Genomic DNA, 26,203 nt, shown 5'->3' on the forward strand with positions numbered 1-26,203 from the left:
GCCTGTCTACCTGTCTGTCTCTGGGATCTCTGTCTCTGTCTCTTTGTGTCTCTGTCTACCTGTCTCTCTGCCTGTCTGTCTACCTGTCTCTCTGCCTGCCTGTCTGTCTGTCTGTCTCTGGGATCTCTGTCTCTGTCTCTTTGTGTCTCTGTCTCTGCGTCTCTCTTTCTCTTCCTGTCTGTCTACCTGTCTCTCTGCCTGTCTGTCTGTCTCTGGGATCTCTGTCTCTGTCTCTTTGTGTCTCTTTCTCTGCGTCTCTCTTTCTCTGCCGGCCTGTCTACCTGTCTCTCTGCCTGTCTGTATGTCTCTCCGTCTGTCTCTGTCAGTCAGTCTCTCTATCTCTCTGTGAGAACACCCCCCCCCCACCCCCAAGAAAAATAGAATAAAAGTGTTGAAACGCTTATGATGTACGTCATGTGTTCATATTCCGTTTTGTTCTGTGTGCAGGCATCCCGTGGAGTATTGTATACAGTGCACCAGCTGTCTTCATCACGCGCGTCTAAAGACCGAACGCTGACGGAACAAATTCTCCCAGTGACGCAGATTTGTGCTGAATTGTGTTCTGCTGCCAGGATATAAATCTACCCCATGTAAAGAAAACGGTAAGGCCACTGCTGGCATTCATATCTCCTTGCATCTCACAGCGCTGTCTTTATTTCTGTGACTGTGTGTGTGTGTGTGTGTGTGTGTGTGTGTGTGTGTGTGTGTGTGTGTGTGTGTGTGTGTGTGTGTGTGGGGGGGGAATTGTTGGTTTGTCCTGTCTTTAAGTGTGGCTGTGCATGCCTTTCTGTGTGTCTGTATGTTCTTGCGTCGGGTTGTCCGTTCGTCAGTCTGTCCGTACGTTTCCCCATTCGTCTCTCCATTGGTCTGTTCGTGTGTCCGTCCATCCGTCCGTGGGTCAGTGTCTGGGCGTCTATCCATCTGTTCCTCTGGAAGTCTGTCTGTCAGTCTGTCTGTATGTCTCGTATTATTTGCTACTGTGTTTATTCGTCGGTCTGTATATCCCGGAACGCTACTCTTGTATGCATGTGCCATGTCTCGATTTCTTTCTCTTCATCTCTCGTCGCGTTTGTGTCTGTGTCGTTCTGTCATTTGATGTCGATCTTTTCAATCTTTATTTATGTCTCGTTTTGGCTCTTTGATGACTTTTGCATTCTTCTTCTTCTTCTCTTTTCAGTTTTGGATGTTTTAAGTTGAGCGAGTGGAGTTTTAAGTTGAGCTGGTTAAAATGGGTCTGTGGATGTCCCAGGCTCAGAAAAAGTTTAAAACTATATACACAGTTCTGTGGCAATCAGTGTTCGAGGAAGATGGACATGACACTCCCTCCTATTATCTGTGTCAATTATCTGATTCCAATCTCCGAAAGCGTTGTTTTTAACTATCCAAGCTGTAATCCAAGCTTCTCTCTGAAAGACCCATTGACGCTAAAATTATGACATGGAAGTGATATTAACAAGCAGGTTTAAAACCTTTGACATTCTCATCTTTGCAGTAAGTTGAAAACAGACAGGTGAAAAGCTAGTAAATAGGCGTCGGGAAAATTGTAAAATGTATTGGTCGTATGTTTTGCCTGAAACTCTTAATGCCACAACCATTCCCTGGGTCAGACTGAAATGGGAGTTTTACAGTTTTAATTTACGTGAGTCAAGTTGTGATTATGCTGTCAACCGTTGAATCCGCTTTATACTGGCCCTGACATGAAGCAGCGCGAACAATGAATTCACATTATATTTTCAGCAACTGTGGGAAAGTGATGTAATGAATGCGGAATACTTCCGTGATCGTATAATTGAATGCATGTATGCAATTACTGAATTAGCCATGAGAATTAGAAGTATACATACCGTAGCTATCATACTCAGATCATATAATTGCGGGTTAAAAGGTCTCTTTTGTGGACTTCCTCAAATTGAATGTACGCGACAGCAGATTTACAATGTTAGTATAGTATGGTTCTGATTGAGTGATTGTGTGTGTGTGTGTGTGTGTGTGTGTGTGTGTGTGTGTGTGTGTGTGTGTGTGTGTGTGTGTTAATGTATGTGTGTATGTGTGCGTGCGTACGTGCATGCGTGTGTGTACGTGCGCGCGTGCGTGCGTGCGTGCGTATGAGTGCGTCAGAAAGGCAGAATATTAAATATACCACATAACGAAAGATTATGTGTTAAATGCCAGTCTGGAGAACTCGGAGATGAATTTCATAATACATTTCAATGCAATGTTTTTGAACATTTTGGGAAAAAGTTGCTACCAGTGTATTTTCGGAGAAATGCAAACAGTTATTTGAACTAACAAAAAAAGAGAGAGTTATTGAAATTGGTATATTTTATTAAGTACATGTACATTCTTAGAGAATTTTGATTATAAAAAAAAAATCCGGTCCTGTCACATTTGTGATTATAATTAATTAGTTATTAATCCAGTTTGTCCTATTTCTGGTTATTAATTACGAAGTGTTTTGTCCCATTATTACATTTTTGTTGTTATTGTTTTTATTGTAATCTTTTTTCAAATTCATGTAGCCCCAGGTTTAAAACAATTTAAATATTGCCTTGCCTTGCCTTAATTGTCCTTGTGTGCGTGCGTACTAGCGAACATGCTTGTGTAGGCGTAGACAAGTGTGTTTATCCATTAGTGCAATTACTACCTAATGGGCCACACGCTGGGGAAAAAAAACTGTCTGACACTCGGATGTGCTGTCTATTCCATCAGAGCTGCAGAGCACAACGCTAGTAGTTTGCAACAAGTCGCGTAAGGCGAAAATACATTTAGTCAAGCTGTCGAACTCACAGAATGAAACTGAACGCACTGCATTTTATCAGCCAGACCGTATACTCGTAGCATCGTCAGTCCACCGCTCGTGGCAAAGGCAGTGGAATTGACAATATAGAATAGCGCGGTAGTGGTTTCGCTGAGCAGGTTAGCACGCTTTTCTGTATCTCTATTCTTTTTTTGACCCTTGTCTCGATTCCCCCTCTATGTTAAAACATTTAGTCAAAACTTGACTAAATGTAAAAAGAGCGGAATCAAAAAGATATCTGTATAATCAAAGTTTGAGAGGGGAAGAAGAGGAGGTACAAGTGGATATTCCAATTAAATGACTGTTATACTAATGTGATTTACCTGCAAACCATGTGAGATCTTTCTTGAAGCTTTTTACTCGTCCAATGCTTCACATCTCCGTTGTTAAAACCAAGAGATGAGCTGCGACACTGTCATAAAGCCAGTATGATATTGTTTTTTCTCTCTCGATATTTCGACCTTTCAGAAACGAGTGGACGTGTTACAAGATTCTCTGTCTGTCTGTCTGTGTGTCTGTCTGGCCCTCTCTCTCTCTGTCTGGCCCTCTCTCTCTCTGTCTCTCTCTCTCTGTCTCTCTCTCTCTCTCTCTCTGTCTCTCTCTCTCTCTGTGTCTCTCTCTCTCTCTCTGTCTCTCTGTCTCTCTCTCTCTGTCTCTGTCTCTCTCTCTATCTCTCTGTGCCTGTCTGTATGTCTGTCTGTCTCTGTCTGTCTCTGTCTCTTTCAGTCTGTTTCTCTCCATCTCTCTCCTTCACCTCTCTTTGTCACTCTCTCTCACTGCTCGCCCCTCCCCCCCCCTTACACACTGACACACGACAGGCAAACTAACAAAAACTTATCATGAAACTTATTCCCGCGTTCCACACACAAAATGACACAACATTCCTTGCCAACGACTTAATTTTATTTTTTGGGTAGTCAGGCTAAACACCACGGCAGAGAAGCACACCTTTCAGGTGACGAATATCTATCATGTCTGTCACACGCATCTTCATAAATCCTCATTCGTACCTTTAGCATCTATCTACCTGTGACTCATCCTGACCTCAGGTCAAAATGAGTTGGGCTCATTCTCTCCCTGACAGGATGCCTTGAGTTTCCTTGTCTGGCAAGGAAACCGATTTTTTTTTTAAACATATTTAGAGCTTTTTGTAATGTGTTATGGATGTGAGCAGATTCGCGATCGTCGATAATGATTTTTCATGGTGTTTTGTAATTTTTAAATTACAGACGAATTTTTATTTTAGACAGTTTCAAGCGAGCTATTTTTCGCGAATGTATTTACTGTGCAAACAACTCTAAATATGGCATAAGTGTCACGTGATAATCAACCGTTTGGTTTCCGCGCTCGCTGGAGCAGACGATTTTTTTGACAGTGATGCAACCATATATTACGGTCTCCTTCCGGCAGCAGTCCCAAAATTTCGCCTTGTTTTGACCTTAGAACGATGTCTTTATCATAACTGTGAAGAACAGAACGGAGATCACTGTCGAAGTCGGCCAATCTGCAATCATTTTTGTCTCGCGAACACTGCTCGTGAACAACATAATTATGGGAGATCACTCTGTATTCTGGTTTTGATAGATTCGCGTAGGACTTTAGCGTCCGGTCAGAGAGACAACTGGCGATAGCCGTGGAGCGAGGATTATCAGAATGCCTGTGACTGTGAAGGTGTGTCACTTGGTGAACCTGCCACGCGCTATGTTCCAGTCGCTATGTGCAAGAGTCGGTGTACACGAGTCGGTATTCGTCAGCTTGTCTTCTTGTGTTAGTGTCGTGGCTTATCTTAGTTAGCATCTGCTGTTTCGTGTGATGTTTGTGTATTCTTTGTTGCTTTTGCTTTTTTCTGTGTCTCCCTTAACTCTTTCTTTGTCTCTGATGGCCCATCTCGGTCTCTGTCTCTGTCTCTCTCTCTGTCTCTCTCTGTCTCTATCTCTCTATGTCTCTATCTCTCTATGTCTCTCTCTCTCTCTCTCTATGTCTCTCTCTGTTTCTGTCTGTCTGTCTGTCTGTCTGTCTGTCTCTTCCCTTTTAACTACCTTAGTCTCTCTCTGTATGTCAGTCGTTCTGTCGGGTTGGCTGTCCCCCACTGTGTGTGTGTGTGTGTGTGTGTGTGTGTGTGTGTGTGTGTGTGTGTGTGTGTGTGTGTGTGTGTGAGAGAGAGAGAGAGAGAGAGAGAGAGAGAGAGAGAGAGAGAGAGAGAGAGAGAGAGAGAGAGAGAGAGAAAGAGAGAGATATCTCATGTATACCGCAGATATCCATATTCCTGTATGATCTCTTTGTTATCGTTGCTGTCTTATATGCCTTTCACACGGTCTGTCTCTGTCTGTCTCTGTCTGTCTGTCTCTGTCTGTCTCTGTCTGTCTGCTGTTCCGTTGGCTTTGACATTTGTGTGTCAGTCTTTGTGTGGTTCTGTTTGTCTTCAACAGCTATACAGAGTTGTGGGACCTTAGTTTGACACTCTTCAATGCAACAGCTTGTTCCTCTTTCTTTGTATATATAATTGGCACAATTTGTTCGTTTTCTTTTTACTTTGAAAAACAGCCATTTCGTTTATTATCTCGCCTTCTCTTTCTCAAAACAATAATAATCATGTATAAATAAGCAAGGCATTTTCTCTACACTCGTTTGTGTGATTGTTTGATTTGTTTAACTTCGAAAATCAACCCATTGTTCACCATCTTGCCTTCGTTTTCTCGAAGCAAAAAACGGCGGTGTTAAATTCTTAACAAGGGACAGTTTTTATGTGCGTGAATATTGCGCTTATATTCACGGCTGAGCCTCTAGCGACACGGGGCACATACGGGATATGCGTTTTATTGTTATAAGCCCGCACAGCAGCTGCAGACTGTAATGATTGTAAACGGATAGAGATTCCCATCGATCTGTGCACTATGAGCTTCAAATCACGACAGGGCTTCAGACCTCAACCTTCACAATCGACGGTACGAAGGCACACAAGCAGAGACATAGATAGAATATATTATGTCCCTGACAAAAGGTACACTATTACCGGGGTTAGGTTGCACAAACATGCGTAAATGTGTATACCCTTGAGGTTGTTGCGTTTACACAGGTGGACGAGCTGACACCCTCCCTCCATCCCGCCATCCCTTTCTCTCTCTCTCTATCTATATATCTCTCTCTCTGTCTCTCTCTCTGTCTCTCTCTCTCTGTCTCTCTGTCTCTCCGTGTCTCTCTGTCTCTCTCTCCGAGTCTCACTGTGTGAGTTATTACACCTCACATCGGGCATTGCGGAGTAACAAGATGCAAGCTTTGTCGGCGGACGTGATAAGATCGTTGGTATGTAACGATATATTGTTGTCTCCTCGCAGCCCCATAAATCTCAACAAAAACAGAGAGAGAGAGAGAGAGAGAGAGAGAGAGAGAGAGAGAGAGAGAGAGAGAGAGAGAGAGAGAGAGAGAGAGAGAGAGAGAGAGAGAGAGAGAGAGAGAGAGAGAGAGAGAGAGAGAGAGAGTGACAGTGACAGAGAGAGTGAGAGTGAGAGTGTGAGTCGGTGAGTGTGAGTCGGTGAGTGTGAGTCGGTGAGTGTGAGTGTGTGTGTGAGAGAGAGAGAGACAGAGAGAGAGACAGAGAGACAGAGAGAGAGAGAGAGAGAGAGAGAGAGAGAGAGAGAGAGAGAGAGAGAGAAAGAGACAGAGAGAGACAGAGAGAGACAGAAAGAGACACAAAGAGACAGAGAAAGAGAGAGATTCTCCAATTCTCCCCCTGCTTGCTCTACACATCTCATCGAGAAACCAACAGCGAAACTGACAGTACCAGACAAGGTAACTATCTCGTCAACCATCATCCTCCATGTCCTCTGCAACACCGCAAGGAAACTTTTCTCCCTCTTGGCGTTCCAGCCCGTCAGAAGTTGCAGAGAATAATGGGATGTGCATTCACACTAAAACGAGACTTTATACTTTATTATACTTTTTTTCTCCTCTGTGTTTCCAGTGTGTCAGAAATTGCAGCGAAAGAAAACTTTTCTTTTTCACAACAAAAGGTGTATATTATATTCACGCCAACGGATTCATGCACTGGACTCTGTGAGTTTAAATTGGCAAGACAAGAAAGATACCAGTCTGTGTAAACCTCAGCGCTAGGCGCACACCAAGGAGAAAGGGGTATATTATACGCACGCTAACAGAGTATATATCTACTCATCTCTGTGAACAGACAAGACAAGATTTAGACGAGTCTTTGTCTATCTAGGTGCTAGGTTCACACCAAAGAGAAAGGGGTATATTATACTCACGCTAACAGAGTATATTCATCTCTGTGAATAGACAAGACAAGATTTAGACAAGTCTTTGTCCAGTCAGTCGCTCGGTTCACACCAATGAGAGACAAAGGGGTATATAGAGAATACTAGATGGCTTGCTGTGTCGTACCAGATTTACATGAGTTTGTTTTTTTAAATATTGAACTGCGAGCGAAAGCGAGCTGTTCACTATTTGAAAAAGCAACGAGTGTAAATCTGGTACGACACAGCAAGCCATGTAGTATTCTGTTTATCCTACATACTGTACTTACGTGTATTTTACTGAAAATGTCTTGCAGTCGAGGTAGCTAAATTGAAGACGCTTGTTTTGGAACCTCGATCTCTTCTAAAGCCTCGTGCAATCTATTACGTCAAAGCAAAAAAACGTCACTCTGAAAGTGTGGCGTGACGTGTTAGTTCTAACGATTCATCGAGGGTAATTAGCGAGCGCAATTTTTGTTTCTATAATGACGTTTGTCTCGGTGACTTTGGCATCATAAGCAGTGGAAAAACAGGTCCCTGCCAGACTTGCTTGACATGACCTCATTTACATGATATACACACGTGTGATTTGAACGATTATTATCTCACGGGTGTCTCTCTTACGTATGTAGGATAAATTACATTTGCGCAAAGAGACTAGTCTTTGTCAATCTCGGCTATAGTCTCACGCAAACGAGCGAAAAAAGAAGATTATTATATTCACACCAACAGACTCTATCCACTCATCTCTGTGAGTTGGAAAAGACAAGACAAAAAAGAGAAGTCTTTGGCAATATATAGTTTACTATAGAGTCTATAGTATAATATATTGCCAAAGACTTCTCTTTTTTGTCTATAGTAGACTAACGCTGACGAGAGGAAGGGGTATATTATGTTCACGCCAACAGATTCATCCTATCTTTTATTTGAGTTTAAAGAGACAGGACCAGAAGGAGACCAGTCTTTGTCAATCTATGCTATAGTCTCACACCAATAAGGGAAGAAGAATAGTATATTCACACCAACAGACTATTATCCACTCATCTCAGTGAGTTGCAAAAGACAGGACCAGAGAAGACTAGTCTTTGTGAATCTATGCTATAGACTAACGCCGATGAGAGGAAGGGGTATATTTCTTCACGCTTACATGGTTCATCCACCCTTTTCTGTGAGTTGGAATAGACAAGACAAGAAAGACACTACTATGCTATAGTCTCAGGCCGACAAGAGAAAGGGGTATATTTCTTCACGCTTACATGGTTCATCCACCCTTTTCTCTGAGTTGGAATTGACAAGACCAGAAGGATAGCAGTCTTTGCCAATCTCTGCGAGTGGCTTCTCTTGTTTTTTGCGGCCCTCGCCAAAAAGCCTCGGCACTACCGCGTGTGAGCCGTGTGTGGCTGTATCTGTCTTGACAGGGACTACTTCTTTCCATCAGCAACGACAAATAACACTGGGAAGAGCGCACGGATGTACGCTTTCGCACACACACACACACACACACACACACGCACGCACGCACGCACACACGCACGCACACACACACACACACACACACACACGCACACGCACACACACACACACGCACACACACAGAAGATTTCACGTATTGTGAAACATTGATACACGGGAGCACAGGCGCACTCATTCGCTGGGACGTACGAGCGTACACACACACACACACACACACACACACACACACACGCACGCACGTACGCACACAAGCAACACGCACGCACGCACGCACGTGACTATGACATGTATGTGGAATCACTTTTCTATCTTAATGCGTAATTGTGTCTAAAAGCTTCCCTTTCGTGCAGATATGCATGCATACACACACATACTACTTGTAAAAGCGCAATCACTTTACTATCTTCTGACATAAGTACGCCTAAAAGCCTCAGACAGCGAGTAAAGAACACACCATTACCTTTGCAATGAAACGATCGACGTGGGCAGTTAGCTGTCGGGCGGGACGAACACGTGTCAAGTTTATGTGCAGACCCAGAAACAGTATCCATGTCCCACCACCCCCGTGTCACCACAGTGGCTGCGTAAAAGACCTCGGCCATTCTGCCATAAGGGCAGACGGCTGGTACCACCTAAACACGCATACACTTGTGTATCTCATCTGAAGTCGGGGTAAAACCCGGGAACATGACCCTAATGGCTTTGCCGCGAGGGCGTTAAACTTAAATTTCTCCAGTTAGCTGTCTATCTGGTACACGAGCATCGTTTTTTGAATATTCACAAAAATGCCCTTGTTACTGGTCTTCCCTTGAAGTGACCATCAATTTAATTTTTTGCCAATTCATCAATGACCTCGATCGCCCTTTCTTTCTTTTCAAATTCTTGACTGGTAACCACTGAGAAAGTCAACGGTTAATATGTACTATCTCTGGATCGATGCTGACTCAACTTGAAGCTTTTTGGCACTCACAGAACTTTTGTTTTTACTACCCCGTAAGATCTGTTGAAGACAATCTTGTTAAATTCGGAAGACTTTTCTGATTTTTTTATCGTCTGAAATCCACCTTGCAGAGTCAAAGATGGCTGTCAAAACGGAAGCAAAGAAGATTATTCTTGTAAAGGTTAAATTGGGTCGCGCACGTGGGGTGAGTGGTGGAGGCCGGGATGTGTAAGCCAAAGGGAAACAAAGATGCTAGCTTAACACGCAATAAGAGCGTCTGAGCCCTTGTGTATACATATACGGATTCTGGCGTTGTAGTTCTAGGACTATCTTGTCTAGCTTGAAGGTTATTGCGCTAAGAGGGGATGATTTGAACTTGATAGCGTCTGTCACCTTTCCTGGTTCCCTCCCTCTCCCTTATCGAAAGTTAAAGAAAAAGAAGACAGTATGTCAGCGACGTCGCTGATCTGAAGGACTCTTGTACTTTCGGATGACAATTTCAATTACAGGAAGCCTGACAGCCTGCTCCGTCCCACGCCCCCCTGCGACCCAATTTGCCTTCTATCTTCAGTGATAGAAGAGTAGCCTAGCCTGAGGTCTCTTGTACTGCTGATGCGGATGATACTGTGAACCTGGGCGGAGATGTAGCTCAGTCGGTAGCGCGCTGGATTTGTATCCAGTTGGCCGCTGTCAGCATGAGTTCGTCCCCACGTTCGGTGAGAGATTTATTTCTCAGAGTCAACTTTGTGTGCAGACTCTCCTCGGTGCCCGAACACCCCCCGTGTGTACACGCAAGCACAAGACCAAGTGCGCACTAAAAAGATCCTGTAATCCATGTCAGAGTTCGGTGGGTTATAGAAACACGAAAATACCCAGCATGCTTCCTCCGAAAGCGGCGTATGGCTGCCTGAATGGCGGGGTAAAAACGGTCATACACGTAAAAGCCGTGGGAGTTTCAGCCCATGAACGAACAAACAAACATACTGTGAACCTTACATATCTTGGTACCATTCTTCATCGATATTCTCTCTTCTTCGCCCCCCCCTTCCACACTACCACTGCCACCGAAAAAAAATAAGGGAAACTAAGAATGATTCCCTTGAAGCATGATCTTTCCGAAGAACTCTTGCAACACTCTAAGCTTGATCTTTCGTAAGAACTCTTACGCTTGAAACATGATCTTTACGACTAAATCTCGCAATAGCAAAGGAAAATGTTTACCTCCTTTTTACATCCTTTTTCCGTCATCTCCAAAATGTTAAGAGAAGCCGAGCCCCCCGCGGGTTTGGGGGAAGAATTTACCCGATGCTCCCCAGCATGTCGTAAGAGGCGACTAACGGATTCTGTTTCTCCTTTTACTCTTGTTAAGTGTTTCTTGTATAGAATATAGTCAATGTTTGTAAAGATTTTAGTCAAGCAGTATGTAAGAAATGTTAAGTCCTTTGTACTGGAAACTTGCATTCTCCCAGTAAGGTCATATATTGTACTAACTTGCAAGCCCCTGGAGCAATTTTTTGATTAGTACTTTTGTGAACAAGAAACAATTAACAAGTGGCTCTATCCCATCCCTCCCCCCCCCCCCCGCCCCCCCCCCCTTTCCCCGTCGCGATATAACCTTGAAAGGTTGAAAACGACGTTAAACACCAAATAAAGAAAGAAAGAAAGAGAAGCCGAGACAACAATTATGATAGCAGGATAGTCTAGCTTTGAGACTCTTGTACCGTTTTGAAGAATTACTGTAATCTCAGACAGCTATTTTTTTTGAACGTTTGTTCGCTTCTCCACTCTCTCTCTCTCTTTCTCTCTCTCTCTCTCTCTCTCTCTCTCTCTCTCTCTCTCTCTCTCTCTCTCTCTCTCTCTCCCCCCCCCGTCACGTGTCAAAAGGGAAAAGGAGATGATACATCGATGATAATGCATTAGTATAGCTAGTCGAAGTACTCTCCTACTAACATAGGGTAATTTTAACCCTTTTAGCATGCCACCAATCTCCCCCTACCCCTTCCCAAATGGAGAGTTCGGGAATGTTAGATGGTAATCATTGTAGAAGCACGGCCTAATTAACCCGAAGTTGACTTAGCAAAGACTTCGCGAAGTCTTTATACCGAAAATTCAGTGCTAAAGCTTCGTGCAGCGAGCTTCGCGAAGTCCGCTTCGTCCAATGAATATCAGGCTTTTCACAGGATCATTTAAACCTGAGATAGCAAACCACTTTTCTTCATCGTCCTTCCCTCGTCAATATCCCCCCAATAAACGTCGATGGTATGGTCATGGATACGTCTTTTGAAAGATCCATATTGGTTATTAGTGGCTTTTGTATTTATTCTGGGCTTCATTCGGGGTCCATACGCCCACCTTCAATACTCAGGCTTTGCGACAGTCGCTCTCGTGTTAGGGAGTAGGCGGGGCTGCCCAGCTGAAAGTATCTTCTACTAGCAAAAGATAGGTTTGACCTGGGCTTACGCCCACCTTCAATACTCAGGCTTTGCGACAGTCGCCCTCATTTTAGGGAGTAGGCGGAGTTGCCCAGCTGAAAGTCTCTTCTACTAGCAAAAGATAAGTTTGACCTGAGGTATTCTGACATCTTTCTTAATCGGTCGTTATCGACTACTCTCCCCCCCCCCACCACCTCCCCCGTCCCTCCGCTCACCCTTTTGTCTCCTTCAACTCCCGACACACACCCACTCCGTCTGGAAACAAACTGAGGTCATGTGATACCTGTATGGCCTCTCTGGGAGACTGGTGTACTAGCAGAAGATCATTTGAAACTCAGATAGCCTACCACCTATTTTCATAGATTACAATCTCGACTCCTTTGTGTTATTAAAAATGCGATGTGGTGCCAAAAGAAAAATGTCAATGTCTGTGTAAAATAAAAATGGATATTAAAGTTTTCTTATCTTTGTCACAAAGATGTGAGTAGGAGAGTTGTGATGTGAAGCACGTCGTGATTTTAACCTCCCTAAAGATTGAATTGGGATATGCTAGGACACGTTTGAAGCGATATCACGGGTTTCGTGTGGTGCACGAGAAAACCATAGTTTGACATGAGTTGTGTTTATGAGAAATGTAGCTGGTTTTGGTTTAATAACGTTACAACGTTGTATATGCTCGACCGAGCAAGGTGTGTATAGCGGTTGTCAGGTTTGTCGGGGACAAACACTCTTTCAAGAGACGGGTCTCTTAAGGTAAATGATTTACTATGTTGTATATTATTGAAGCTTGAATACATAGCTGGAATGTAATGAAAGTGTATACAAAGTGCACTAAATTCTAGTGTGAAGTTTTGAGAGAATTCTTGTTGTGATTGTGTTATGGTTTTTGTTGGTAAATTCTTGAACATAATTGCTGTTACGCATTTATGTTATGTTTAAGACAGTGATACTATGTGTGGTAGTGTCAGTGGTGGATTAAGTGCTTCATGGATGAAGTATAGTTTGGATATTCACTGTGGACGGAATGTGAATGTAGAATGAACGAGAGAGATGTTACATGACTTTAGTTTAGGAAGAGGAGATGGTTTAAGAGAATGTGTATTAAGACTTGGGTTAATTCTTTAGGAGTTTCCATGACGAGGGTTCATGATGCGTGAGCGAGGGACGGACCTCAAACGGAAGAGGCGTGACGATGGTGGAGAGAGAGACCACATCGGCGCAGATGGCTGGACGGAGGAGTCTCCATCATTACCGGTCGTAGAGACGACGGTTATTTTCGTTAATGGCGAAAGTGTTTCTCGGGGAGAAACGTGAAAGGTGAAAGTGTTTCTCGGGGATACTGTATCTCCTCCGTCCCCAAACCCCCACAACCATCCGGCCCCTCCCGGACCCTTGCCAAAGTTTTGGGAAACGATATAGGTAAGGCTATGGTCGTGGAACTGAAGGACGCTTGCACTAACGCAAGATAACTTGACCTCAGATGGCCTACCGCCCTTCTTCATCGATCCGCCCCCCCCCCCTAACACCCCCCCCTCGTCCCCAATCATCCACTGTTACTAGAACGTCAAACGCTTGGAGGGAAAGTCTGAGACCTGTCTGAGACCATAGGGGAGCACTTTTTCATGATGGCAACCGCAGCGTGAAAATGCGGACGTCGTAGATTGGATTTTGACGGTGACCACCTCCGGGCATGGGAAGGGCTTACCAAGAACTACGAAAAAGAGACCTAGGAAATACTCGGAGAGGATACCCTTTCGCCTTTTCTGTACTTAGATGGTGCCCCCCCCCCCCCCCCCCTGAAACCCTTTACCCGTTGCCATATACCTTCCCCTGATTAATCCATAATGTAGATCACGAATCGACAGGATAGCACTGTTCATTACGTAGAGGTTACATGCCGAGTCTCAGTGATTATTAAAAATAATGGTCGAAGTTAGCGGATCATGAAAAATGCGAGCTTCAGCGAGCTTTTTCATGACCGCGAACTGAGACCATTATTTTTAATAATCACTGAGACGAGGTGTGTAACCTCTTTATTCCTCCTTTCTTCAGTTATTCAAAGAAAACAGGAGTTTTTGTGCGAAAGTTTGATCGAATCCGAATCACTCAACCAGTCAACCTGCGCAGGCGATCGATTAATGCGCGGTTGTATAGTTCCGTGCAAATCATTCCATTCTGTCAACACTTCTTGTCAGTTTCCCTGTTTTGGACTAAAATCAAGTACACAGATATGCTGTTATTCTGCTGTGGTGGTAAAGGCAGATATTGTGTGTTCTGTTTATGTTTTAGTATCGCTTAGGATAATGTTCTTTCGTCAAATGGGACTAGCAGACGAACTTTTGCACCCGTGTTCCAACGTTAATTACTGTATGAAGTTCAGTTTTCTGGGGAAAATAGTGTATGAAACCGCTTTATGTTGTTTAAATTGATGAGATGTGTGCATTTGGTTGCGTGTGATCTGTTTATAAAATCTGTTGAAAACTGACCGTCGGATTGCAGTCTGTTGTCGAAGAAACTGAGTGAAAAGAAGGGGAACTACTCTTGTCGCTAGACAAAGTATGAGTTACTTGCCTTGGGAATTTGCTTGTGATGAACGTTTGTGCACGGCAGATCTAGATTCAGAAAACAACCGAACTCATGGATTTTATATGGAGATTCATGTGTTCAGGCCTGTAGTTGTTAATTTAAATGCGGTATGTTTGGATTGTTTGCTCCAGAGATGTATATTTCGTACGTATAGAGCGTTCGGAACTTTTCAGTCGCAAAAGTAGTACCGAAACAGAACAGCTTCTCGACCCATTGCACTATCGAGGATTCAGGCTGTTGCTGGCTCGGTATTTGTTTGGTTGCTGGGTCATTATCGAAAAATAACTAGCTCTACAAGTTTACAGAGGTAAAGAAGCAGAGGGGGGAATAAATTTACTTACAACCCGCATTTTGCCCAATTTTCAGTTCACATCCCATCCTTGACTTTACCTTTTCTCTGGGCAGTCTTCATAATAAAAAATAATAATAAAAAAAATAGCATTGCACGAACCAGTTTGCATCTTTTGATTTAAGATGTATGAGATTGTGTGAAAGACCGGACAGCGACAGTCACTTAGATACACAGCAAATGGTGAAACCCGACCCAACCTACCCACAAAACCAACAAACACCTATCCACCCACCAACCAGCAAACCAACCAACCAACCAACCAACCAACCAACCAACTCACTAATCAATAAAGCCACCCGCCCACCAACCAATCAACCAACTAACAAACAAACAAACGCACCCACCCATACACCCAACCAACCAACAAACCCACCAACCACCCCACCAACAAACTCACCCACCAACCAACCAACCAACCAACTCACTAATCAATAAAGCCACCCGCCCACCAACCAATCAACCAACTAACAAACAAACAAACGCACCCTCCCATACACCCAACCAACCTACAAACCCACATACCCACCCACCAACCAACCCACCAACAAACTCACCCACCAACCAACCAACCAACCAACCAACCAACCAACCAACCAACCAACCAACCAACCAACCAACCAACCAACCGGCACGGTTGGCCTAGTGGTATGGCGTCCGCCCCATGATCGGGAGGTCGTGGGTTCGAACCCCGGCCGGGTCATACCTAAGACTTTAAAATTGGCAATCTAGTGGCTGCTCCGCCTGGTGTCTGGCATTATGGGGTTAGTGCTAGGACTGGTTGGTCCGGTGTCAGAATAATGTGACTGGGTGAGACCACAGGCGGAAGGTATCGTCCACTGGACTACTACTATCACAGAAAGACTACAAGGTACGTCACTCACCTTCGAGTCTTCTGTGTTCTTGGAGTCGCTTCCTGGGGAAAAATATTGTTCAAGACGGTTTGCCTCTTCCTACAGTCTGTGTAAGGTCAAATAAATACAGTTGAATGATTGTTTGAACTGTATGTACCTTTAATTTTCAGCTTCCGTCCGCTGCAGGTTGTTATTAACCATCATTTGGACGAATCTTCGTAAAGCGCCGATCCGGCGAACATCGACGGACAACTACGGAGGTTCCACGTCAGACAAACTGATGAAATGCGCAAATCGCGCATGTATCGCGTAAGGATCGAATTTCGTGCGTGATTCATGCGTTTACGCGACTTTTGGGCTTTGTGACCGGGCCTTCACATGCGGTTCTATGCGCTTATTGAAGTGCACCCCCCCCCCCCCCCCCCAAACAGCCCACCCCAGATGTCTGTGTCGTGTGCGTTAAGTGGCGATGGTCACGGTTGTGAAATACGTCTCTCCTCGCGCCAAAAATCAATAGTCACTGTCTGTCTCCGTGTGATCCTAGGCGACACTGAGGCAGCGGATTAAATCATATCACAGTTACACAACTACGCTGTATTGATTCGTTCGGTCGGAAGGTGACGGGGTGGGATGTGTTGGAGGTAGCTAGAGGAGGGAGGGGGGGATATGGGAATGGGGGTGCATGATGTGTGTGTAGGGTGGGGGGGGGGGGGGGGTGAAGGGGTTGCGTGGAGGAAAGGGTCGTTTAATTCTTGATCGATTGTTGGATGCTTAATGTCACGTTTCAATATATCACTCAAGGTGATTATGAACCGGTTAATTACTACTAATTAACTAACCACACCACGATCCACTCTCGCAGGCATACAATTAAATAGAGTCAACAAAAGTATAAGTTTCAGACGCCTGTTTATGTATAAACTCTCCACCTCCCTCGAGCCTTCACTCAAAATATGTTCCTTTTACGTTCTCAACACGTAAAAACCCAGTGTTCACTGACAAAATGCCAGTAGTATGTATAAAATTATAGTAACACGCTGAACCCGTGTAAATACAGTCAAATGAGAATGTTCTGTTCGAAAAGCTCTAGTTCGTGCAGGTGTCCACACCCCACGTTGTCCCTACTCCAATGAAATCATAGATACGAAAAGACAACGGTGGTCAACGGGGTGCGTACGACATGGTGCACTTAGCTTTATCTCTGCTGCTGCTGCTTAGCCGGTATGCTGGTTAGTCGGTTCGCTGGTTAGCCGGTCCGCTGGTTAGCCGGTCCGCTGGTTAGCCGGTCCGCTGGTTAGCCGGTTCGCTGGTTAGCCGGTCCGCTGGTTAGCCGGTCTCCTGGTTAGCGTAGCCTCAACAGTTCCCGCCAGAGTCAGCCGTGCAGATGTTACAGGTACGTAACGAACGAACGAAACGAACGAACGAAACGAAGGAAGGCTGCAAACAGAAAGCATCGGTGCACTAAACATGTCAGCTACCCCTCACCCACCACCTTAAAACATGTCATCTTTAAATATCTCATCGAGCACGTGGGCCTGCACAAAACTGACTTTTTACAACAACAAAACAGCCATTTTCCGTCCTTCTCTCCCTATCTGCAAAAACCATATACAGATTAGTATTTTAGCGTCACAGAGAGTAAATTATGCGCTAACCTGGAAAGAACAACAGAGAGTATTTCATTCCACAACACAGACTCATCAACAGCGTTAAATAATGATTTATTACCTCAAAAGCCTATGATTGTACTCTCAATGGAAGCAAAGTCCGCTTCCTCCCTGGAACAGTCTCTGTTCGTCAACAGTGACCCAAAACGTCCAGAACCCCTTGTCGAATCCTTATGCGAAAGCCATCGCCGACGAAGGAAATTTGACGACTTGTCCTCAGCAAAATACGTGGCAGAGGAAAGGAATAACTTGTGGAAGTTCCCCTAGAGTGCCGAATATAATACTCGGTGAAAAACCATCATACTCTAGTAACTGTGTGTTAGATCCTTCCTCTTCTGCCGCTGGGTGTCAAGTGTGTCGTCCTTGAGTCTCTGACAGACCACCTAGCCAAAATACACGTGACTGACCTTGTCACCAAACCAGTCCAGCTATACACGATTCTGCCTCCCCAAGCAGGAAAAAGACACGAGAAACTCAATCCCTGCAAATCCCGTGCGCGCTGTCAGCAAAAAAACCGTCAGCCCTATGACAGCAGAAACCCGCACTGTGAAGCTCGTGCGTTTCAAAACATCCGTGCTCGGGAGCACTGTCAGCAAAAACTGCTGTGTCCAATATCACGCACAGGCGCTTTCTATCATACATTCGACCAAGAACAGGCACTCCACTGAGTTGCACTTTCTTGGTCTCTGTCACCCGATCGTGACACACCTCCCCTCTTCAAGACGAAACCTCGGTTTCGCTCACAGTCATGTTCTCCTCTACAGCCCGAGAGAGAAAGTCAGCTCCAACATTGTTGGCGCCCGGTATGACGCGTACCGTGAATTGGTACGGTTGGAGAATCAACGCCCAGCGCATAAGTCTGGCGTTTGCCAACCTTGCAACCTGAAGATATTGCAGAGGTTGATGGTCCGTCTCCAGACAGAAAGGTCGTCCGTACAGGTACGCTTCGAACTTCTGGATGCCCCAGACAATGGCGAGACACTCCCGTTCAACCGTTGCATACGCTGCCTCGGCCGAGGTCAGCTTACGGCTGGCGAAGCAAACAGGGTGCAGAAACCCCTCTGTCTCTTGAAGCAACACTGCCCCAAGTCCCTTCCCTGAAGCGTCTGTCCTCAGCACGAAGTCCTTGTTCAGGTCTGGTAGTCGGAGAATAGGCTGACTGGTGAGTCGCCTCTTCAGGGTGTTGAATGCGGAGCTGCATTCCTCAGTCCACACTACAACGGTCGGTTGTAGTTTCTTGGTAAGGTTGGTCAGTGGTAGTGCGATTTCGGCAAAGTGCGGGATGAAGCGTCTGTAGAAGCTGGCTAGGCCCAGGAAAGACCTGACTTCTTTCTTCGTGCGCGGTGGCTCCGCCTCCCGAATCTTCTGGATCTTGTCGTCCTCTGGAACGAGCAATCCCTCGCCGACAACATGACCCAGGAAAGACAATTCCCGAAATCCCAAGTAGCACTTGGACGGTTTAGCTCCCAGATTTCCGTCCTTCAACCTCCCGAACACGTCGCGCAGGGCGTCGAGATGTTCAGTCCATGTCTCTGTCGCGATCAGCACATCGTCGATGAAACTGCTGATGTCCTCGCGCTTCAATGGTTCCAAAAGTTTCCTCATCATGCGAGTGAAGACGGCACCTGCATTCTGCAGACCAAAAGGCATGACTGTCCACTGGAACTGGCCGAATGGAGTGGTAAATGCAGTCTTTGGGCGATCTTCCTCGGCAACTGGAATTTGCCAGTATCCCTTGGTGAGGTCCAGTTTGGAAAAGTACTTGGCCTTGGCCAAGTGACTGAAGAGGTAGTCCACATCAGGCATGGGTTCCGCGTCAAACGCCGTAATCTTGTTCAGCTTCCGGTAGTCGACACAGAACCTGACGCGTCCATCCTTCTTCTTCACAAGCACAATTGGTGAACTGTAGGGAGAGTTCGCTGGCTCGATGACGCCCAACTTCGTCATGTCGGCGATTTCCTTCCTGACCACCTCCTTCTGGGCATGAGGCATGGGATACTGCTTCGTCCTCACTGGCTGTTTCTCCAGCAAGTCGAAGGTAAACTCCTCCAGATGCGTCTGAAGTGGTATGTCTGTAAGGACCCGTGCTGCATCCTTCAGGATCTCTTGCAGGTCCGCCTGCTGGTCGTCCCCAAGATCAGGTGAGATGTGCACGTCCGTGAGATCCTCACTAGCCTCCAGCGGACAAACTGGCACCCGTCCTCCTCCCTGTTCTTCCGTTGTCTCGTCCATCACGACAGCAACTGCTTCTGTCACTTTGTCCTTTTCCCCGTAGGCAGTCCTCTCTATGTAGGCGCGCAGCAGGTTGGCGTGGTACAGGCGTGCTTTCCCGTTCATGACGATCCTGTAGTCGTTCTGGCCCACTTTCGCTGTCACCTCAAAAGGTCCTTGCCACTGCAGTTGTAGCTTGTTGTGTTTGACAGGTAGAAGTAGCAACACCCGTTCTCCAATCTTGAAGCTGCGCGGCCGTGCCTTGCGGTCGAATCCTCGCGCGTAACGCTGTGCTGCTCTTCCCAGGTTCTCTTGAGCCAGTTTGCAGGTCTCTTCAATCCTGTTCCTGAGTTCTACGATGTAGGTCGCTGTCGTCTGCACCTCCTCGTCAGCTTCTTCGTCTGTCCAAGCCTGACGCAGGATAGCCATGGGACCGCGTACCTGTCTGCCGTACAACAGCTCGAATGGGGAAAAGCCCAAGCTCTCCTGAGGAACCTCGCGGTATGCAAAAAGCAATGCTGGGATGTACCTGTCCCACGTGCGTGGTTTCTCCTGAGCTAGTTTCCTCAGCATGGTCTTCAAGGTGCCATTGAACCTTTCCACCAGTCCGTTGCACTGAGCATGGTAAGGAGTGGTGAAGTGCTGCTCCAGTGATAGCAGTCGTGCTGCCTCCGCCATCACTCCTCCCGTGAACTGCGTGCCTCTGTCGGTGAGTACCTCTGATGGAATTCCCAGCCGGGACCACATAGTAACCAGAGCCTCAGCTACTCGTGTGGCTTCAATCGATTTCAGAGGGATCGCCTCTGGGTATCGAGTAGCGTAGTCCACCATGGTCAAAATGTATCTGTTTCCGTCCTCAGACGCAGGCAAGATGGGCCCGATGATGTCCACTGCCACCCGACGAAAGGGTTCGTCGATGAGCGGCATCTTCTCTAAGGGGACCTTCCTCACCCTTCCTTTGGCAACCACCTTCTGGCACTTATCGCAGGACGCACAGAAACGTCGGACATCCGTGCAGATGCCGGGCCAGTAAAAGTGGCGCCAGACACGATCCGTGGTCTTCTTGGTCCCAAGATGACCTCCCAGAATCGAGTCGTGTGCCGTTGCCATGACACCCTCGCGAAACTCGCGAGGCACGACAACCTGTTTGAATGCACCTTCCTTGTTGCTGAACTCACGGTAGAGCAACTTCTTGTCCCTGAGGAACCTTGACCTCCCATGCTTCCCGCTCAGCTTCACCTTCCCCGACTTCGCGTGCTCCCGAGGAGTAGCTAAGGTCGGGTCAGAATCCTGAGCCTTCGCGAGAAGCGCGGGGGTCACGTTCCCCAGGGCAGCTCGTGCAGCAGGTAGGGGTTTGAGAGGTTTGTCCTCTCGCTCCGCCTGTGCCCGCGTGAGCACTGAAATGACGTCGGGAGACCGATAAACGGGAACCTCCCTGGTGACGCCGTCCACAAACTGAACCCGGTTTCCAATGAGCAAGTCGCATGGAGGATCGTCCATGACGACGGCCACAATGGTCCCCGTGAACAACGGGGTTACGACCTTGATCACTGCCGTGTTCAAGTCGTAAGCGTGAGATGCCTCGGCCATTCTCACCCTGATGCTGTCTCCTGTGTAGGCCATAGCTGGAACTAGACTCGCCCGAACCACTATCATGTCTGCCCCTGTGTCCCGCAGACCTTCGCCCTTCACTCCGTTAACGTAGACGTTGCAGTGGGGCTGGAAATGTTTCCTGGAGCACGGAACGCAGAGTTGTGGAATTGTGCATGAGCTCGTGACGTCCCTTAACTCCTCGCTGCCAACAAAGTGAACGCCCTTCTGGTCAGCCTGTCTCCTGTGGCAGTCCTTCTTCACGTGGCCCCGCTTGTTGCAGTAGTAACACTGGATGTCAGATCTGGAACTCGATCCCTTGTGTCCCTGATCGTCCTTCCCGTCCTTGGGTCCTGAAGAACCCGAATTTCCCGTTTTTCCTGGCCGTGAGCCTGAAGATTTGCCGGAGATCGCCTGGGCGTCCTCGTGCACTCTGATCCAGTCGGCTGCCTCCTGAGTAGTCTTTGGCTGGTGCTCCTGCACGAAGGTCACCACCTCAGGTCGCAGGCTGGACATCAGTTGTTCCATGACTATGAGGTCGGCAAGGTCGTTGACGGTCCAGTCCTTTTCGGCCATCTCCACCCAGCGCCGCAGGTAGAGGTTAAGGCGTGCCACAAACTGATGACTCAGCTCGCCGCTCAGTCTCTTGCTGTTACGCAGACGTCGTCTGTAGGCTTCCGCAGTCAGGTTAAAGCGCTGGAGTAACGCCTTCTTAAGTGCCTGATAGTCTCTCGCCTCGTCGTCCTCCAAAGCGTTGTAGAGCTGCAATGCGCGTCCTTTCAAGCAGGTGCTAAGGCGGCTAGCCCACGTGGCCTCTTCCCACTTCTGGTCAGATGCAATGCGCTCAAACCGGCGTAAAAAGTCGTCGAGCTCGTCCTTGTCATCGTCGAACGTCGGCAGTCTCGTACGGTCGGCAACAAACGTCGGCGCGCTAGCCTGAGTAAGCGTACCCTTCTCGGCCTGTAGCCTAGCTAGCTCTAGCTGGTGATCGCGATCCGCCTGTTCCTTCCGGTCTAGTCTGTCACGTTCGTCTTTCTTTTCCTGTCTGTCAAGTTCGGCCTGTCGTTCGGCCTGTCGTTCCTGTCTCTCAAGCTCGTCTTTCTTATCCTGTCGGTCACGTTCGGCCTGTCGTTCCTGTCTCTCAAGTTCAGCCTGTTCTTTCTCTTTCCGTTCCTGTCTGTCACGTTCGTCTTTCTTGTCCTGTCTGTCCCGTTCGGCCTGTCGTTCTTGTCTGTCAAGCTCTTCTTTTCTCGTCTGTCGCTCTATGTCTTCTTTACGTTCTAACTCCTTGCGCTTAAGCAAACTACGCGCTCTAACGCGTGCGTCTCGCTCTGTCTGTTCCTCACTGCCAGGAGTCTCGAAAGTTATTCTCCTCGTCGGAGATCCCCCTGTAGCCATGGTTAGTTTTAGCAAAGCTTTATTACAAAAGTAAGTCTAACGCAGCTATAGCTAGAACACGCGGTGATGAAAGCGGTGGATACAAAAATCCAGCAACCGAAAATGCAGAAGAAAAATCCAAACAGTGTAGAACAAAACGCGTAGCCTACTTTATGGCTGCTTTTTGCGGTAAAACAAAATGTTTCCCACAGCCGTGGCCTATTTTATCGGCTGTTTTTTGCGGTGAAACAGAGTGTCTCCCACAGCCTTGGTTAGGACAGAAGTCCTCGGACCCTTCCCCCCCAAAATTCCAACAAAGTCAAAATATGGAGAAAAATCCAAGTAAAACAAGACGGTAGAAATGTAACCTGTTACAGAATGCGAGACAATGTAGAGAAAACTGAGTAAAACGAATAACAAATCCGCTAACCCCGCTCAGCTCTCTGCAACGGAAAACTCTGAACGTACAACAACAAAGATTCACAAACAAAGGAAAGGGAAGTAATCACAGTTAGCGCATACAATAACTCACAAATTACAATTTACATTTCCTGCAAGATGTGAATCGCTTAAGGTGTGGTATATGATCAAAACTATACAAAAAAGGGTAGCACCAAGCAGAAAATAAGTCGAGCACTGACGAGATTATCTGCTCTTAGTTATCCTTAATTGGTGGGTCTTTATCAGTTGGAAATTAACTGAGTAAATCCCGGCTTGGCCCCCACGTGTCACGTTTCAATATATCACTCAAGGTGATTATGAACCGGTTAATTACTACTAATTAACTAACCACACCACGATCCACTCTCGCAGGCATACAATTAAATAGAGTCAACAAAAGTATAAGTTTCAGACGCCTGTTTATGTATAAACTCTCCACCTCCCTCGAGCCTTCACTCAAAATATGTTCCTTTTACGTTCTCAACACGTAAAAACCCAGTGTTCACTGACAAAATGCCAGTAGTATGTATAAAATTATAGTAACACGCTGAACCCGTGTAAATACAGTCAAATGAGAATGTTCTGTTCGAAAAGCTCTAGTTCGTGCAGGTGTCCACACCCCACGTTGTCCCTACTCCAATGAAATCATAGATACGAAAAGACAACGGTGGTCAACGGGGTGCGTACGACATGGTGCACTTAGCTTTATCTCTGCTGCTGCTGCTTAGCCGGTATGCTGGTTAGTCGGTTCGCTGGTTAGCCGGTCCGCTGGTTAGCCGGTCCGCTGGTTAGCCGGTCCGCTGGTTAGCCGGTTCGCTGGTTAGCCGGTCCGCTGGTTAGCCGGTCTCCTGGTTAGCGTAGCCTCAACAGTTCCCGCCAGAGTCAGCCGTGCAGATGTTACAGGTACGTAACGAACGAACGAAACGAACGAACGAAACGAAGGAAGGCTGCAAACAGAAAGCATCGGTGCACTAAACATGTCAGCTACCCCTCACCCACCACCTTAAAACATGTCATCTTTAAATATCTCATCGAGCACGTGGGCCTGCACAAAACTGACTTTTTACAACAACAAAACAGCCATTTTCCGTCCTTCTCTCCCTATCTGCAAAAACCATATACAGATTAGTATTTTAGCGTCACAGAGAGTAAATTATGCGCTAACCTGGAAAGAACAACAGAGAGTATTTCATTCCACAACACAGACTCATCAACAGCGTTAAATAATGATTTATTACCTCAAAAGCCTATGATTGTACTCTCAATGGAAGCAAAGTCCGCTTCCTCCCTGGAACAGTCTCTGTTCGTCAACAGTGACCCAAAACGTCCAGAACCCCTTGTCGAATCCTTATGCGAAAGCCATCGCCGACGAAGGAAATTTGACGACTTGTCCTCAGCAAAATACGTGGCAGAGGAAAGGAATAACTTGTGGAAGTTCCCCTAGAGTGCCGAATATAATACTCGGTGAAAAACCATCATACTCTAGTAACTGTGTGTTAGATCCTTCCTCTTCTGCCGCTGGGTGTCAAGTGTGTCGTCCTTGAGTCTCTGACAGACCACCTAGCCAAAATACACGTGACTGACCTTGTCACCAAACCAGTCCAGCTATACACGATTCTGCCTCCCCAAGCAGGAAAAAGACACGAGAAACTCAATCCCTGCAAATCCCGTGCGCGCTGTCAGCAAAAAAACCGTCAGCCCTATGACAGCAGAAACCCGCACTGTGAAGCTCGTGCGTTTCAAAACATCCGTGCTCGGGAGCACTGTCAGCAAAAACTGCTGTGTCCAATATCACGCACAGGCGCTTTCTATCATACATTCGACCAAGAACAGGCACTCCACTGAGTTGCACTTTCTTGGTCTCTGTCACCCGATCGTGACACTTAATTATTAAAACCATGTCTGTGGATTGCAAAATAAATCAAATGGAAAACAAATTTCGTTTTGGTGATGACCTTAAATTGTGAGTTGATTTTGACATGCGAAAGTAACAAAACAGTTAAGTTTTATTCCTCAAAACTTCTTTTTAGTCCGTCTTTCTACTTTCTTCTCATCACACCGGAACGGACTAATCCAAGAGCTTTAATTTGATATGCAACTTGTTATGATTATCTAAATAAATGAACTTGAAATGTCAGATTTACTGGGCGTACCCTATTTCCGGCATTTGTAGCGTGAAATAGTGCGAACTGGTGGGAGTTAAAACCGGTGTTGATCAGTGTTGGTTTCAGTTCATTGTTTTGGCACAGTTTGGCTCTGCACTGACGCAGAGGATTATATCATATCACAGTTACGACTGCAAGGGGTGATGTCGCTGGGTGAGGATGACGCGGGAGAGGGTGGGGGTGGGGGGGGGGGGACGTGAGGGTGGGGTTGGGGGGGGGGGGGGTAATAATGTGGAGGGGGAGAGGATGAGAATTGATTTAGATTCTTACTCGCATTGTTGGACATACACGGGTGTCATATTTCGTTTTGGTTGCCCTTTTGAAAGTGTTTCATTTGAACAAACATTCTCACACCTACCCACGCCCGTGCCCACGTAGGTGGACAGACAGACAGACAAACAGACAGACGCACGTACACACACAGACGCATACGCACACACACACACACACGCACACGCACACACACACACTCGCACACACACAGACACACAGACACACACACACACACACACACAGACACATGCACACACACACACACACACACACACACACACACACACACACACACACACACACACACACACACACACACACACACACACACACACACACACACACACACACACACACGCGCACACAAACACACACACAGACTCGTAATTGTAGAGTGTGAGAAAAACAAAAGGAGAGAAGCTAAAAGCCAATCAGATTATAACTGTCAGTGATGAATCAGATTTCCTGATGGTCTGTCTGTGATCTGTTACAGCGTCAGATTGATCACTCTTCAGAGAGGTAGCGTGAAGTACTGCTTGCAGCTGTTCGTAATTTGGTCTGTCGCAGAATACAGCATAATAACTGGCTGAGTCTGAGCATAAGCTCCGCGTAACTTGACTCCTATAAGGCAATGACAATGATCATTCTTTTTTTTCTCCCGAGGGTACATGTAACAAGAATAGAGGGACTCATCTACTTTTACTACAACTACTAAACAAAAATTAAAAAAATGAAATCGTTACATAAAACCATAATTAATGGTGGAACATGTACGTTTATGTACAAGAAGCGCATTAT

General features: G+C 46.4%; 1 long non-coding RNA gene across 1 annotated transcript in view; it reads left to right on the forward strand.

The window, feature by feature from the left end:
• The first annotated feature begins 450 nt into the window (after window positions 1-450).
• Window positions 451-26,203, forward strand: part of LOC138947101 (uncharacterized) — a 183,327-nt gene continuing 157,574 nt past the window's right edge. The window contains exon 1 of the long non-coding RNA XR_011449549.1: window positions 451-602. This is a non-coding gene — a long non-coding RNA (uncharacterized lncRNA). The remainder of the gene's footprint in view (window positions 603-26,203) is intronic.

This window comes from Littorina saxatilis, linkage group LG14 (assembly GCF_037325665.1).
Source record: "Littorina saxatilis isolate snail1 linkage group LG14, US_GU_Lsax_2.0, whole genome shotgun sequence".
NCBI lineage: Eukaryota > Metazoa > Mollusca > Gastropoda > Littorinimorpha > Littorinidae > Littorina > Littorina saxatilis.